The sequence below is a fragment of the Gossypium arboreum genome, chromosome 8 (assembly GCF_025698485.1).
Source record: "Gossypium arboreum isolate Shixiya-1 chromosome 8, ASM2569848v2, whole genome shotgun sequence".
Classification (NCBI taxonomy): Eukaryota; Viridiplantae; Streptophyta; class Magnoliopsida; order Malvales; family Malvaceae; genus Gossypium; species Gossypium arboreum.
Genome location: NC_069077.1, coordinates 81,490,399 through 81,507,914, shown reverse-complemented (window position 1 = coordinate 81,507,914; position 17,516 = coordinate 81,490,399).

The window sequence follows — 17,516 nt, the reverse complement described above, 5'->3', positions numbered from 1 at the left end:
TGTGTCCCCTGCACCGAATTTCTAAGTCAGTATGCTTGGTAGTAAACACACGGGCAGAGAAACAACCGTGTGAAGGACACGGCCTAGCGCACAAACGTGTGCCTTGGCCGTGTGCCCCTAAATGAATGATGACATCATAAACAGAATGTCCAGGTTTTTGGACACAGGGGATGACACAGGCGTGTCTAGGCTGTGTGAGGGACACGGGCCAAGGACACGGGCGTGTGCTCGATGTTGTGAAAACCCCTGTAGGTTCGAAATGAAAAATAAATTCTAAAAATTCCACACGGGTAAGGGACACAGGCGTGTCCCAAAGCAACCGGGCGTGTACATTGCCTCCACACGGGTGTGTAAGGCTTAAACTTAGAAACTTTCTTAGAATTTTCTTAAGTCTCGGTTTAGTTCCGGGTTACCTCTAATAAATGTTTTGGACCTCGTAGGTCCATGATAAGGACAAAATAATTTTGTTTGGTCGATTTTAATTTTGAATGAAATTTTATGAACTGTATTTTCTGGAAATACCATGTTTATGTTCTGTAATGCCTCGTACCTTGTCCCGGTCTCGGGTATGGGTAAGCGATGTTACAGTTATTAATATGGAAATGGATGTTAAATGGAAGAAAAATGTGAAATAAAATGACTATTTGTGAAATGAGTTGAACAATGATAAACATGCTCAATGAATACATGAAATTGGAGATTGAGATACCAAATGATATGGGCAACATCCTGAATTAGGGCCTAGTCGAAATAGTGGTTTCGAGACCAGAAATATGACGTAAGAAAGTTTATTTTTATTACATTTTTATGGTCTACAATTTCATAGAATGATTTCGTGAAAATCTCGTTCAAAAATTTTAATGTTCGGGGCACTCAATTTAGTCAAAAGGACTAAATTGTAAAAAGTGCGAAAGTTGATTCTACATGTTAGAAATGTCTAATTGTTATGAAATTTTAAGTGGAGGTCGTTAAATGGTAATTAGACCATTGGTTAATTGTTGGACAAAAATAGACATGAAATGGGTGAAATAGAATATTTTTAAGTTAGGGGCATTTTGGTAATCTAATAATTAAAAGAATTAAAAAGGGAAAATAAGCCAAATTTGTCCATCTTCTTCTTGTCTAGCCGAATCTACCATGGAAGCCATGACTAGGGTTTGGTTCAAGCTTCCAAGCTCATTTTTAAGTGATCCCGAGCCCCGTTTTTAATGTTCTTTACATTTTTGAAGTCTCGATAACTCGATTTATCTATTTCTACCATTATTTTGAGCTAGGGTTCGTGTTTAAAAATTTACCCATGAGTGATATGCATGTATTTTGATGTATAATGGTAGAAAATGAATGTTGGATTAAAAAACGACTTTTGCTAAGTGATTTTCGGTGAAAATGCTCAAAAGGACCGTTTTGTAAAAGTTATATAAAATTTGTCATAAAAGTGTAATTTAGTGGAAATTAGGGGCTTCTATAGTTATGAAAATGATTCGTCCAGGCTTAAAATGTAAGAAAATTGAATAAAAATCATTTTACGAGACTAGGGGCCAAAGTATAAATAAGTAAAAGTTTAGGGGTAAAAATGAAAATTTGTAAAAGTATGATTTTTGGGTCAATTTGAATAATGTTATTAATAAATAAGCTACATTTGAAATGTTAAATCAAGAAAATCGAGATTCAGGTTTAAATCAGGAAGGTTTGAAGTTATGGATGAAAATGGAATAATTAGCCGTGCTCGGATTCGAGGTAAGTTCGTGTGATAATAATAATGTAATGTTATACTTGAAATGTTAATGCTTCATATTACATGAATTGTAAGTTTGTGTGTAAGTAATTCAATAACCCCAATATTACGTATTTAATATTTGACATTATATGATACATGTATGTATGCTTAAATGAAATTGACTTCTGATGATCCAATGGAAGTTTAGTCATAGCCTCGTGTCTCGGAAGCCCAGGTGACCCAAAGGAATACTTAGGACTTGGATGTTGTGACACCGTGCTAAATTAGATTCCATGTAAGACCATGTCTGGGACATGGCATCGATATCTGAGATGAGTGCCTGTGTAAGACCATGTCTGGGACATGGCATCGACGATGATATATGTGCCTATGTAAGACCATGTCTGAGACATGGCATTGGTGATGATATACGTGCCTATGTAAGACTATGTCTAGGACATGGCTAAGACCATGTCTGGGACATGGCATCGGCGATGATATGTGTGCTAGTATAAGACCATGTCTAGGACATGGCATCGACGATGATATCTGGATTCATGTAAGACCATGTTGGAAACATGGAATTGGTACTTTACTTGGTGTATGATAATCTTGAGTGCCCTTTAGTATTTCGATGGTTCAACGAGCCATTCAAGATGTTGGGATAAAAAGTGGAATAAAATGGGTAAGAATGTATGGTACAAGTATGTACACTAAGCTTATGGTTATTGAGACTTTGAAATGTCTAGATATCGGTGAGCTAAGATGTATGAATTATAATTATGAATTTTTTTGCAATACCATATTAACTTATATTGCGTATTTGAACATGGAATTCATGAAATGGTGAGTTCACGATTAGTTGAAAATGAACTTATGATAGTTATCCTTATATTGCACTAAAATAGTTCCGGGACAGCAGCAGTAGTCTGACTTTGAAAATCCACCAAAAATTGTGAAAATCAAATTAGAGACTAAATAAGATATGAACTTAAAGCTCATTGAGTCTAGTTTCACATAGAGGAAACACCATAAGGGAAAGAATTTCATATTGTGAGATATTTGAATTTTTGTGAGATAGGATCAGAGTGATTCTAGGCTCCCCTATCTTAACTTTGGAAAATCATTAAAAGCTGTATGAAAATAATTGTGGGTTAGAATTCATTTGAATAAATACTAAATGAGTCTATTTTCAAGATAAATAGACAAGAACACTATCTGAATCCCATACAATGAGATAATTAATTTTTAGTAAAGAAAGGTTGAAGTTGTTAAATAGCAGAATAGGGGTAACTTTGAAGAATAAACAGTACTTATTGGCTAGACCAAAAATTCTAAAAATTTTATGGTAAAAAGATATGTGAGTCTAGTTTCAGGAAAAATTAGAAGATTTTAGTTTATAGTTCCATAGCTCAAGATATAAATTATTTAGTGACTCTAACTCGAATAGACAGCTTGACTTGAACATAACTAAAAGTGAAATTGTGATTGTATTGTCTTGGGAAACATGTTAATAAAATTGCTTATTATTTTCATATGGACTTACTAAGCTATAAAGCTTACTCCCTCCTTTCCATTTCTTTAGCGTTGACAGGTTAGCTCTGGGTTGGAGATTGTCAGAGGTAGTATCACACTATCAAGTCAATACCTTTGGAGTATTGACATATATGTATTAAGCACCTTCAAGTGAGTGACATGTATAGGGACTTAGTTTTTATGATAGATATTGTTTTGAATAGCCAAATGTATTAGCTTATATTGATTCATTGTATATTGCCATGAGATGTAGCTTATAATGATTGTGACTTGTAAGCCTAGTTATCCATGATAAGTTCTAATGCTTGTGATGCGATGATGTGTTTATGCTTGTGGGACATGCATGATTGGTGTTAAGACATATGTGTATGATAAATTCTTTATGAAAAATCAAAATGGTCATAGCCATGAAGTAACTGTATGATATGGAAATAAGATAGTGATGATTGGACATGAATGCTTGATGTTTAAATAAGGTCTGTAACACCCTAAACCCGGCCCAGACGTTATGGCCGAATCTGACGTGCCACGTTGGAGTTGAAAACCCACGTTCCATTTTAGTGTTTTAAAAACCATATATTTTGTTGAGTTAAAAAAGTGTATGGAAGCTAGGCACCAGGTAGGTATCCGAGACAGAGGAGGTGAGCCATGAAGGCTGCTTAAGTACCAAGCTATTTGATTGGATCCAATCCTAGACATGCCCACAACCATAGCCACACTTTGTTATATCGAGTTTAAATTTGTTTAAGTGGACGTCTTTGATAAATCGATTAATCGTGGTGTTGAGATATTTTGAAAACAAGTATCGCTTTGAAAACACGTCTTAAGTCTAGCCCATTTGAACAATTATCAACCAGGTTTGAAGTTATTAAAAATAAAATAATCCCGAGAAGAAATAAAAGAAAAGTTAAAATGGCCTTATTACAACCCAAAATAAATAATAATTAAAGGAAATTAAATGAAAACCAACGCTTATTTAAAGGTCCAAAAGCAATCACCATGGCCACTCAATCCCTCCGCCCAGTCCCCACATCAAGGCTCACCGCAAGGTTAAGGAAAGGGGTGAGTTTGGAAACTCATGTGCAACAAGCCCTTTCAGAGCCCAAAACAATAATGACTGTTGGGTCTAAGCCCAAATCCAATCTCAAACATGTCTTTGCGCCATAGCCCTTTTCATATTTCATATTTCATAACACCGGGCCAAGCCTTTTCAAATTTCATATTCTTGGGCAAGCCTTTTATCAGAAACGGTATGGCCCATAGGCCTATTTCAATATCACATATAATGTCAATGAAAGAATGCAAGCCCAATTGGGAGACTACTCAACCCACCATCCGCTACTCTCCACCGTACCAACCAACACACCATGTGGGATTAACTCGACCCACCCCGCCATAACTCTCCACCGGCAACTTTTTGCATTATCATATAACCGAGGCCTTGCCTCTTTTAATAATCGGGCAAAAGCCCTTTTTATAATCGGGGCATAAGCCCTTTAATAATCGGGCGTAAGCCCTTTTGATAATCGGGCATAAGCCCTTTTGATAAGCGGGGCATAAGCCCTTTAATAATCGGGGCATAAGCCCTTTTCACTTCCTCCATTCATATAAAAACCCAACCCAATGCATTTATGAATACATCATGTGCATATCATACATATCATGTGCATATCATACATGTCATGTGCATATCATACATACCATGTTCATTAACGGTTACTAACAATTCATGGGTACAACAGTGATTCTGGCCCATTTTTTTAGTGAAATCGAGTTATTGGGCCTAAAACCCCTAATGGGCCCTACTTAGCCAATTTCGTCATCTAGACCCATTTAGCCTATATCCACAACAAGATAATAGTCTTAACATGCAATTTAATGATTTTGTTTTCTACCAATTTTACCCAAATGGGCCGAAAGCCTATTGGGCCCTATTGTGACCCTCGAGGCCCAACTTAACGTGAATGCCAAAAATCACGTTCTTACCGTTTCCAATGTTCCTGATCATCATCTCAACGAATCTAACTAACTAATGAGCGTTCGCTTGCTCACGAGTCCTCGAAATGTCAGAATTTTGGCATTTCGGCTTTTCGGCATTTATCACTTTAAGCTTATGAAAAGGGTTCGTTACACACCTGTTTGGCGATGTTCCTCGACGAGATCTCCTACACGATTTCTCCTATAATCCATCGTTAATAATCAGCTTCCCATAATTGAACTAAACCAAAAATCATCTAATATTAATACTTACACATTCGGCCACCATCCATAATGGCCTTAGGAATCTTACCTTTGTCGCGATTGATGACTAGGTCTAGCCACTCCGGTGATCCAAGCTACTCCAAGTCGACACTACACCTTGTTGCTCCTCCACTAAATAAACTACAAAAATATTAAAAGAAGACCCCATAAGGCCTATACCCATATTCGGCCACCTCCCTAAACTAGAAGGTTTCGGCTTTTCTGAACCTCCTTAATATTGAATTGATTAAAGCTACAAGCACTTACCAAGGTTCACCTACCCAAACGGTTCCAATCCCGTGTTAACTCCGATTCAACGCAGTCCCAGCTCTAAAACACTAGCAGAACCCGCACCACAAGGATCCTACGAATCGGCCACCAAGTCACCCAAGGGTGCTGTGCTTTTGGCTTTTGGGTCACTGAAGAAAAAGTGGTTATGGACCAAAAAGAGTGTTGACAAAAGAGTTGAAAGGCTTTTTAAAATAACAAGAATCGGCTAAAAAGAAAAAGAACAAGTGTATACCTTTATAAAGAAATTGACTTCTTTTGACTCCTTCGGGATTTGGCTTGTTGCTATTCGGTTAGCAATGAAAAGAATGATAGGTTCAGCTTTTACTATAAATGAAAGAGAGGAAGAATGAGAGGTAGATAGTTTGTGGAAGAAATAACGGAAGAGAAAAGAGAGGGATTAGCTTAAGAACAATCGGCAAGAGGAGAAAGAAAAGAGAAGAGGGGAATAGATGAGAGAAGAAAAGAAAATAATAAAAAAAATGAGAGAATTGTTCAGCTTTTGGGAAAAATAGAAAAGAATAAGAGCAAAAAGAAATAAGATTAAGATTAGAATAAAATAAAATCATTTTCCAATTTTAATTCATTCCTTATCTCCTTAATTCATGGCCAAAATCAAAGTTTGAATTTAATTCAAACTCTCCATCTTGAAAGCGAGTCCACCACTCACCGACTCCTCCCGCACTGGCGGTAGCGTTTCAATCCCAGACGGTCCTTCCCACGCGTTCGGCAAAAGAAGCACCTCTTGCGCATAACGTTGTTCGAACCTCGGACCTCCAGGTTGCCAAAGACGCTGGTGGCCACTGGGACGCGATTTGCTTTCAATAATATACCGTCACATTTTATCTTAAAGGTTACTGCTGAAGTCCGTTCATTTTAAAAATATAACATTAAAACATACCTTCGCCTCGACTCGAACCCCGGACCTCCGTCGCCTTGCGCCCACGCCCATCTTCTTGCCGCCATCGCATCGAGCTTCCTTCCTTGCTAATATATTGTGACAATAAATTATAAACCTTACCGCTTGATTCGGTCCACTTTAAAAATAAACAGATTTGCTCGCTGCATGTAATCGAACTCGCACCTCTCCATATGTCAAAGACGCTGCTACCATCTGCGCCACAGCGCTCTTTATGTTAAATTATACCCAACTCCTCTTAACCCTTATTCTAGCCACGATCTGCATATTTAAAAAGCCCAAATTAAATGACGCCGTGCCTTGAACCTGTGCTCTTCCTAGCGTCCTCCTAGCGTCCTTAGCCACTGGGCAGATGCGCTTGTGCTAAAACTCACCCTAATTTATTAATGAAGCCCTCGCCTGATTCCCTTAAAAGGCCAAATTAAAACAATTTTTTCCTAGAGTTTAAACACCAAAACAACAATACTTTTATAACTATTATCTTCTTTTTTCCATATAATAATAATTATTATAATAATTTTATAAAATTTCAAATATCAATAATACAAGAAATAATAATAATAACTTTCATAAAAAATTTTCAAACATACTTACAGTAATATTTTTCTAATAACTCATAATGCTAATTAAAATTTCATAAAATTTAAAATATCCGTAATAATAAATATAGTAAAAATTCTTTCTTAAACAATAATAATTAAAACTTCTTAATTATTCAGGTTTTCTTCTATCCGAATCCCAGACTCAAAACCCAACTCTTCTAGGCCCAATTTTTGGGGCATTACATGGTCACTTGATGAGTCGATGAACATGAAAATTTGGTATAAACAGTCATCATATGACAGGGTCAATGAATATGGATTGTTGTGTCTAGATTTGGCATTATACGAATATGTGTAACTTGTAAATGATAGCATGTTAATGTTAAGAATATACCTTAGTGAAGTATGTTAAATCATTAAAATGATGCCATGATGAATAGCTTTGATGTGTGTAAAAATGTGAGGGATTAATGGTAAAAAAAGGCTTGGAAAATAGCCTAAGTGCTAGCCACACGGGCAGAGACACGACCATGTGTCTCAGCTGTGTGGAGGACATGGCCTAGCACACGGGCGTGTGGTCTGGCTGTGTGGTTCAATTTGTTTTGCTGACGTCATAAACAGAGAGTTACACGGCCTAAGGACACGGGTGTGTCCCTGTGTTCACACGGGTGTGTGACCCTATTTCATGAAAATTTTTCTAAGTTTCCTAAAACTTTCCAAAGTTCTCGGTTTTGTCCCAAACAGCCTTTGATGCATGTTTAGAGCCTCAGTAGCTTGTGTAAGGGACATTATGCATGTGATTGAATGTTTTTAATTTAAATGAAATTTTATGGCCCGATTTTATGAAATTGTGTACTTTTAAGTTTGGTAATGCCTCAAACCCTGTACCGGCGTTGAATACGGGTAAGGAGTGTTACAATATGTGAAATGGTTTGCTATGTATTATACAGTAAGATATGTTGATGAACAAAGAATATGTAATTGGTATAGATGATATAATAATTTCATTTCATTATTCATTTTTAACTTATGCATTTAAAATTATTCATATTATGTTTCAATTATCGAATTATAGAAATACCACTAAGTTATACTCAACGTACAATTTTGTTTTTCGTGCATAGGCCAGGGACTTTTGAGTCGGTCGTCAACTTTAGCATCCAGCAGCAATCTCAAATTCAAGAATGGGTGGTAGTTTATTTTTGGGTCATGACATGTACCTAAGGATTCTTTGGTTAAACATTGTTTAACTTTGATCTTATTGGCATTTTGAGAACTTTATATATATATGCCTATAAATGTAAGTGATTGCAATGTTGTTTGGTTGATTTAGTTGGAGTTTGGCTTATATATTGATAAGGTAATATATTGGAGATAAGTTAGTAAAAGAATGATATGTAATTTCTAGGTTGAATGGTTTTGGTATGGTTCTGTGCTTGTTTATATGCTTGATCTTGAATCATGGTTATATGGTGCTTGAAATGGTCAAAAGATGTATGCTATGCTACTTGTTTAAAGGTGCCCTAAAAGGCATATTGGACTTGTTGGAATATGAATCTTTGTTTGAGTTTGATTATTGGATTGGGGTGCCAAATGTGGCATATTGGTCAAACACTTAGGTGGTGATATAAATGATGTTATTGTCATCAAATTGATGTCTTTGAATTGGTTAAAGTATGGTATAAATGGTTGCTTGTGACATAAGTGAACTTGGGTCGCTAAGCTTCCATTGAAAGGTATTTCCAGGTATACGCAACCTAAGACATGGCATGTAACACCCCTAACCCGTATCCGTTGCCAGAATAGGGTTACGAGTCATTACCAATCAAATCACAACATAAATCATGTGTTTCTCACATTTAAATCCATTATCACCTAAACATAAATCAAATTTAATCACAATGTCCCTTATAAGGCTCTACGAGACCTTAAAGCATGCTTGGAAGAGGTTCGGGACTAAACCGATAACATTTGAAAACTTTGGAAAACATAGAAAATTTTCATGCATATAGGGATCACACACCTATGTGAACAAGCCGTCTGCCTCACATGGCAACCAGACACGCCCGTGTCACAGGCTGTGTGGAAACAGGGCATACATACTGACTTACATCACACAGCCAGAGACACGCCCGTGTGCCATAGCCGTGTGCAATTTGGAGGGCATACTAATTTGGGTCACACGGCCGGCTACACACCCATGTGCCAGCCCGTGTGTCACACATGGCCAGTAGACACGCCTATGTGTCTAAGCTGTGTAACTCACTGACTTGTTTAACTAAGTTATAGCAGGCATACGGTCAAGACACACGCCTGTGTGCTCAACCTTGTGAGGGGAAATTAGACTTGGTTTAAGCCACATTTCTCATCCTCCTCAAGCATACCTATACAACATCATTTCATACCATTTCAATACATTCAAAGGCCACCAAAGCATGTTATTTCATCCACATTTCAGGCCATTTATAAACCATTAATTCAACCCCTAAAATCATAACCAATAGCATACCACATCAATATGTCATAGCCAACATTTTTCACCTAACTTTCTTATGCATATTCTCACCATATTATCAACTAATTCATTCCACAAAACATACTATTTCATAATCTCAAAATCAATCCACAACATGCCATCTTCCTAGCAATAATACACCAATTAACATCTAGTTAGTTGAGCAACTCATAACTATCACAAGGACCATATCAAATATGCCAAAACACAAGGCAATTAGTACCATATATATCACTTATCAAACTCATAAGTCAAGCCAACTTAAATGGCTAAATACACACCAACCTTACATCATTTCACAAGCCAATTCACATGGCTAATATCATATCTCAAAACTAATTATCAACTCACTAGCCCATACATGTCATATATCATATTTACAAAGCATCCAAAAATACCAACAAGTAGTCGATAGTGTGATGACGGTTCTTGACGATCCCCAATGTTTGAGCTTGCTTCAATAATCTATAAAATAGGGAAAGAATGCACAAAGTAAGCTTTAAAAGCTTAGTAAGCCATATACAAATAAAATTACCACATGAATCAACATCATTTCCATCAAATAGGCAAACTATGAATAATCACTTATAAGTTCACAAACCTATCCCAATGTATACATATTCAATGTCACATGTGAATTCATCAAATACTTCCCTTTTCAATACTCGTATGAATCTCGTACGTACCTAAATCACTTAACGCATTCACATATTCTTTCTTGATTTGACTTTGCCCGTTGAACCCCTCGAAATCGTTAAGGATACTCAGAAATCATATATAGCTCGTACAATGCCATATCCCAGATGTTATCACATATCGTTGCCGATGTCCCAGACATGGTCTTACATGAAATCATATAACGATGTCAATGTCCCAGACATGGTCTTACACATAATCACAATACAATGCCAATGTCCCAGATACGGTCTTACATGTAATCACATCTCAGTAATCCTAATGTCATGACATTTGTATCCTATACTATTCCTAAGGTTCGTACAGGACTTTCGGATTCATAACTTCGTCGATTCTTGCTCGTATTTGCTCGTTCAACATTCATAGAAATTCAATGACAAATAAACTTTTATGAATCAATTTAAAGGTATTTATTTGCATATGAACTTACCTCGTAGTCGAAATAGAGGGACTGGATCGACTATTCAATAATCTTTGATTTTCCCCGATCTAAATCCAATTTCTTTCTTTCTTGATGTATACACATTCAGAATTAACTCTTTTATTCATCAAATCATTCAGTTTAGTCCACAAACACATATTTGGGCATTTTTTTACACTTTAGACCCTAAAGTTTCATATTTTTACAATTTAGTCCCTATTTCATAAATACACAAAATTTAATCCAATTTCACCATAGCCGAATTTCACATATGTCCCTAGTAGCCCAAAACTTTCATTTATTTCACATGTCATCGACCCAATTTACACTTTTCACAATTAAATCCCTATTTGACATTTTTGTCAAAAATCACTTTACAAAACATTAAAATCTATCATCAAGCTTTAATATTTCATCATCAATCATTCAAAAGTTAAGCATTCATCAATGGCACTTCACAAAATCATTCACAACTTCAAAAATTAAGGCATGGGCTATCTAGAATAAAAAGCAGCGATCTCAAAAACGTAAAAATCATCAAAAACCTTGCAAAGAACATACCTTAATCAAGCTAGGAATTGGCCGAATATCACAAGCCCTAAATGGCTTTCTTTTTTCTCTATTTTCGGTTCAAATAAAACAAAGATGAACATGTTTTCATCTTTTGTTTTATTTATTATTCATTGATTTATTTAATTACTAAATTAACCTTAATTAAAAGCCACCAAATTTCATGTTTTTAACCCCATTTATGTCAAATTCCACTATCAATGGTCTAATTTCATCATAAGGACTTCCACATTTAAATTTCATAGCCAATAGACACTTTTAACATATAGAATGCCACTTTTGCATTTTACACGATTTAATCCTTTTATCAAATTAAGCATTCAAATGCTAAAATTATTTCACGAAACTTTCACACATATATAGTCACATGCTATAAACACCAAAAATAATATTAAAATAATTTTCCAGCCTCAAGTTTGGGGTTCTGAAACCACTGTTCCGATTTAGCTAAAACCAAGTTGTTACATGGCATGGCACATGGTCATGTGTCACACATAGGGATATGGCACGACCGTGTGATCTATAAAATTTTAGGTGTAACACCCCTTACTCGTGTTCGACGCTGAGACAGGGAATGAGGCATTACCGGACTTAAGCATACACATACATGAAAAATCAGGCTATAAAATTTTTCTTTGAAACAACTTCATTCATACATACACAATTTGTCCCTAATATGGGCCTACGAGGCCCAAAACAACCATTGGAAAAGATTCATGACTAAATCGAGGACTTTAGAAAAGTTTTGGAAATTTTCCCTAATGCAGAGCCACACACTCGTGTGAGACAGGGGACACGCCCATGTGCTCTTGACCCGGCCGAGTCTTTCGGTCGTGTACCTCTCTGACTATAACGTCAACACCATTTTAGGGTCACACTACCGTATCACACGCCTGTGTGGCCAGATCGTGTGGTCAATTAAAAATAAATGATTTTTTCATAAAAATGGTGCAGACTTTACACAGCCAGAGTACACGTCCATGTAGGTAGGTCGTGTCTCTCACGCGGGCAAGACACATGCCCGTGTCTTAGCCCTTGTGTTTACTATTGGGCATACTGACTTGCAGAATTTAGGTGCAAGGGACACATGGCCATTCAACACACCCGTGGGGCAGACCATGTGTCACACACGGTCTAAACACATGCCCGTGTGTCTACACGTGAGGACCATTTAAAGGTTGTTTTCCAAGCCAATTGTCACCCTCAACCATTCATACACTCGAACATATTTCATAGCATGCAACATGAAATATTTAGACACTCAAATATTCAACATCATGGCACTTTCACACCTTGATAATGTCATTTTATTACACATTCAATTAGTCACACCATTTGGAAGCATTCCACACAAATTTCATGCATAATCAAATTTGTTACTATAACCTCAAGTTACAAATTTATGTCTATAGTTATCTTAAGTCATTAAGTCATTCCTTATTTCCAAGTACTTAATTCATTCCTCATCACATAACCATCAAACAAACCACATTGCACATCATCAAGGCATTAACACATGCATGCATGAATAATTAGACATTACAACCCAATAATAAATTGTGAGTCATATCACATGGCTATTACAAAATAAATTATCAACATTATAGGCCTTCACAATTTGGCCAAATAGCATGACACATATCACAAAATAACCAAGTCCCCTATACATGCCATACTCAAAATAACAATTTCACTATACCCAATATTCTTTTGATAGTGTGATCGAATACTCCGACAGCTTCCGATCCCCGAGCTAGCTTGGTGAAACTACAAAGGATGGAAAGAGAGGGGGTAAGCATTAAAGCTTAGTAAGTCCACATGCAAATAATATGCAATGATAGTAAGCAATTAACATGCAAAGACATAGTAACATATACATTAGGATTATTCATCATTTAAACCTTTTTACTTACTTATCACATGAACATGTATACCCCCTCATCACAAATCATTCTTTATCAAGGCATTATTCATGGGTTTAGAGTGCATACTTGTACTCATCACAGTATATCATATAAACTTACCTCTTTAACATGCCCTCCTTGGGACTTTCATGACATGCATTGCATTACCGGTTGAACACTCGAAATACTATTGGCTACACGGAATAACTTGCACATAAGTGCCACATATACATTCGTATCCAAAGCTACCTCATAACATGTAACGCTTGTAAAGGAGCTTCTCATGGGCTTGTTCATATAAGCTATTGATCAAGGTGTAACTACACGGGCTACTCACATAAGCTGTCAAGTATCCGACCCATTCAAGTATTACCTAGCCACCAGTAGGACACACAAGACCATTGCCCAGAACCCAATCACATGTATCGCATCCATTATGAACTCGGACCAACTCAATGAGCTCGGATGCCTAATATATATCATGAACCCAGACCAACTCAATGAGTTCAGATTTCTTAATTCCTATTGACATGTCACTTGTATCCTAGACTATTCCTAAGGTTCAAACAAGATTCTTTCTCATATGCTCATAATATCTCCATCGCATTTGCTCGTAACATCGTGGATAACAACCAATATCATTCATACTTACAAAGTTTTCATTAGGCATAGCATACATAATATTGATAAAAATTTTATCACATAACTTCAACACATCAAAGTATAATACAATTTCATATTATTTACACATGTACTTACCTCGGTACAAAATGAATGTAATCGAGCTTAATCGTTGTATACTTTATTCTTTCCTCGATCAAGACCCGTATCACATTGTTCTTGATCTATAATGCTAAATTTAACTTGTTTATTAATCATATTATTCAAATCAACCCATAATTCATACTTTGGTAAAATTACCTTTTTTCCCCTAACTTTTCATTTATTTACGATTTAGTCTGTAGGATTTCATGCATTTTCTTTGTTACCCAAGCCTAGCCGAACCTATACCATGCTCATATCAGCCCACATTTTCCTTTATTTCACATTTTTAGCGCATATTTTTCTTTATTTCACATTTTTACTACCCACTTTTACACTTTTACAAATAAGTCCCCCTTTTAGGTGTTTTCACTAAAAATCAGCTAGTAAAAGATGTTTATCATGCATCAAACATTCATATTCCTCCATTAATCATCAAAATACATGCGTGTTACACATGGGTCAAATTTCATACATGAACCCTAGCTCAAAATATAGATAGAAGTGGGTAGATCATGCTTGAAAGACTTCAAAAATACAAAGAACATTAAAAACGAGGCTAGGGAGCACTTACAATCAAGCTTGAAATGTTGAACAAAACCTTAGCTATGGCTATTGAGAAATTCGACTAGCACTTGGAGAAGATGAGCATATTTTTGCTTTGATTTTCCCTTTTTATTCTTTTAATTACCAAATAACCAAAATGCCCTTAAGGCCTTTCTTTCAAATTTTTCCTACGCATATTCATTTTTGGTCCCTAAAGTGTAATTAGACATTTTATGCATAGAATTTCTTCATGAAACTTTCATATAAGCATGCATTCATATCATAAACTTCATAATAATCATATAATAATTATTTCTATCTCGAATTTGTGGTCTTGGGCCCTAATTCGGGATGTTACAACTCTCCCCTTTTAGAGATTTTCATCCCCAAAAATCTTACCAATAAAAAGGCTTGGGGACTGTTTCCTTATAACATCATCGGGCTCCCATGTATCCTCTTCATCCCCATGTCTTTTCCATAAAACTTTCACAAGAGTAACACTTTTTTTTCTCAATTGCTTGACTTCCTGAGCCAAGATCTTAACCGATTCCTCACCATAAGTCATACCCGGTCTGATTTCAACCTCTGTCGGTACAATCACATGTGAAGGATCTGATCTATATTGGTGCAACATGGACACATGAAACACATCGTGAATCTTTTCTAACTCAGTCAGAAAATCCAATCGATATGCAACAGGCCCTATCATTTCGGTAATCTCATATGGTCTAATAAAATAAAGACTCAACTTGCCTTTTCTACCAAATCTCAAAACCTTCTTCCATAGAGATACTTTCCTTATCACTTACTTGATACTCAATTTCTTTCCTTCTCTACCATCTTGGGGCAGTCCTTAATATAGTGGTCTTGAGAACCACACTTGAAACAAGATCCTTCACTCACCCTACGGGTGCCAAAATGGCATCTACCACATTGCTGACACTCAGGTTTGGAAGGTTTAGCGTTACCCTCACTTTCCACAGATGTAGCTTGAGATCTAAAACCCAAATTCTGATTTCTACGGTTCCCGTATGAATGTCCAATTAACACATGTGAAAGAAGTACATCTCTCTATGTTTCTTAGACTGAGATGGCAACGACTTACTCAGATATCTCTTTCTTGTATCTCTAACCTCAGACTCGGCTTTCTTCTTTTCTTTGACCAATTCTTCGATTTTACAAGCCCACTCAACGAGTACCACAAATTCTTTCAACTCAAGAATACCCACTAATGTCTTAATGTCTTCATTAAGTCTATCTTCAAATCTTTTGCACATCTTAGTCTTAGAAGATACACACTCTCGAGTGTGACAAATTCTCTCTCATATTCATTAACTGTCATACGATCCTATTTCAAATCCAGAAATTCCTTACGCTTCTGATTGATGAACCGTTCACTGATGTATTTCTTTCAAAATTCCTCTTGAAAGAATTCCCAAGTAACCCTCTCCGGTGGTACCACAAATATCAGCATTCTCCACCAGTGGTACACTGCATCTCTCAACAAAGATATGGCAAATTTTAGGCACTATTCGGTGTATAGGATAGTTCATCAAATACTCATATCGAGTTCTCTAACCAGAACTCTGCTTTTTCGGGGTTGTCATTAGCATTTTCCCTAAATTCCTCAGCACCCTGCTTTTGAATTTTATCAACTGGTGTTCTAGAGAACCTCATAAAATCTACACCTTGAGGCATCATGGGTGCAGGTTGAGGATTTTGAGGAGGTGGGGGAGGTTAAACACTCGGGTTCGTTCGAACGAACTCCGTATACCATGCATTCATCATATGGAAAAACTCTTCTCTACCTTCTTCTCCTCTATTGACAGTTTCAGGTCACTTCTTGGATGGCACCCCCTTTAGCAGGAGCAGGCGCATTACTTTCTACATCATCCGCCACTGCTCTATCGGGATCAATTTGCTGTATGAAAACACACTTCAAAATTGTTAGGATTCGTCACACTATCATAATATATATATGGCATGTATAGCTAGACTCAAACACATGCTACGTAGTCTAAGAACTGACTAAACCGTAGCTCTAATACCACTAAATGTAACACCCCTTACCTGTGTCTGACTCTGAGACAAGGTATGAGGCATTACCGAACATAAGCATACACATACATGAAAAACCAGGCTATAAATTTTTTCTTCAAAACAACTTCATTCATACATACACAATTTGTCCCTAATATGGGCCTACAAGGCCCAAAACAACCATCCAAAAAGATTCGAGACTAAATCGAAGACTTTAGAAAAGTTTTGGAAATTTTCCCTAATACAGAGCCACACGCCCATGTGAGACAGGGGACATGCCCGTGTGCTCTTGACACGCCCGTGTCTTCCGACCGTGTAACTCTTTGACTATGACGTCAACACCAATTTAGGGTCACACAGTCGTATCACACGCCTGTGTGGCCAAACTGTGTAGTCAATTAAAAATAAATGAATTTTTCATAAAAATGGCGCAGACTTCACACGGCCAGAGTACACGCCCATGTGGGTAGGCTGTGTCTCTCACACTACCAAGACACACGCCCGTGTCTTAGTCTGTGTGTTTACTACTAGGCATACAGGCTTACAGAATTTAGGTGCGGGGACACACACTATTCAACACGCCCGTGGGGTAGACCGTGTGTCACACATGGTCTAGACACAGGCCCGTGTGTCTACCCATGTGGACCATTTAAAGGCTATTTTTCAAGCCAATTGTCACCCTCAATCATTCATACACTTGAACATATTTCATAACATGCAGCATAGCATATTTAGACACTCAAATATTCAACATCATGGCACTCTCACACCTTCATAATGTCATTCTATTACACATTCAATTAGTCACACCATTTGGAA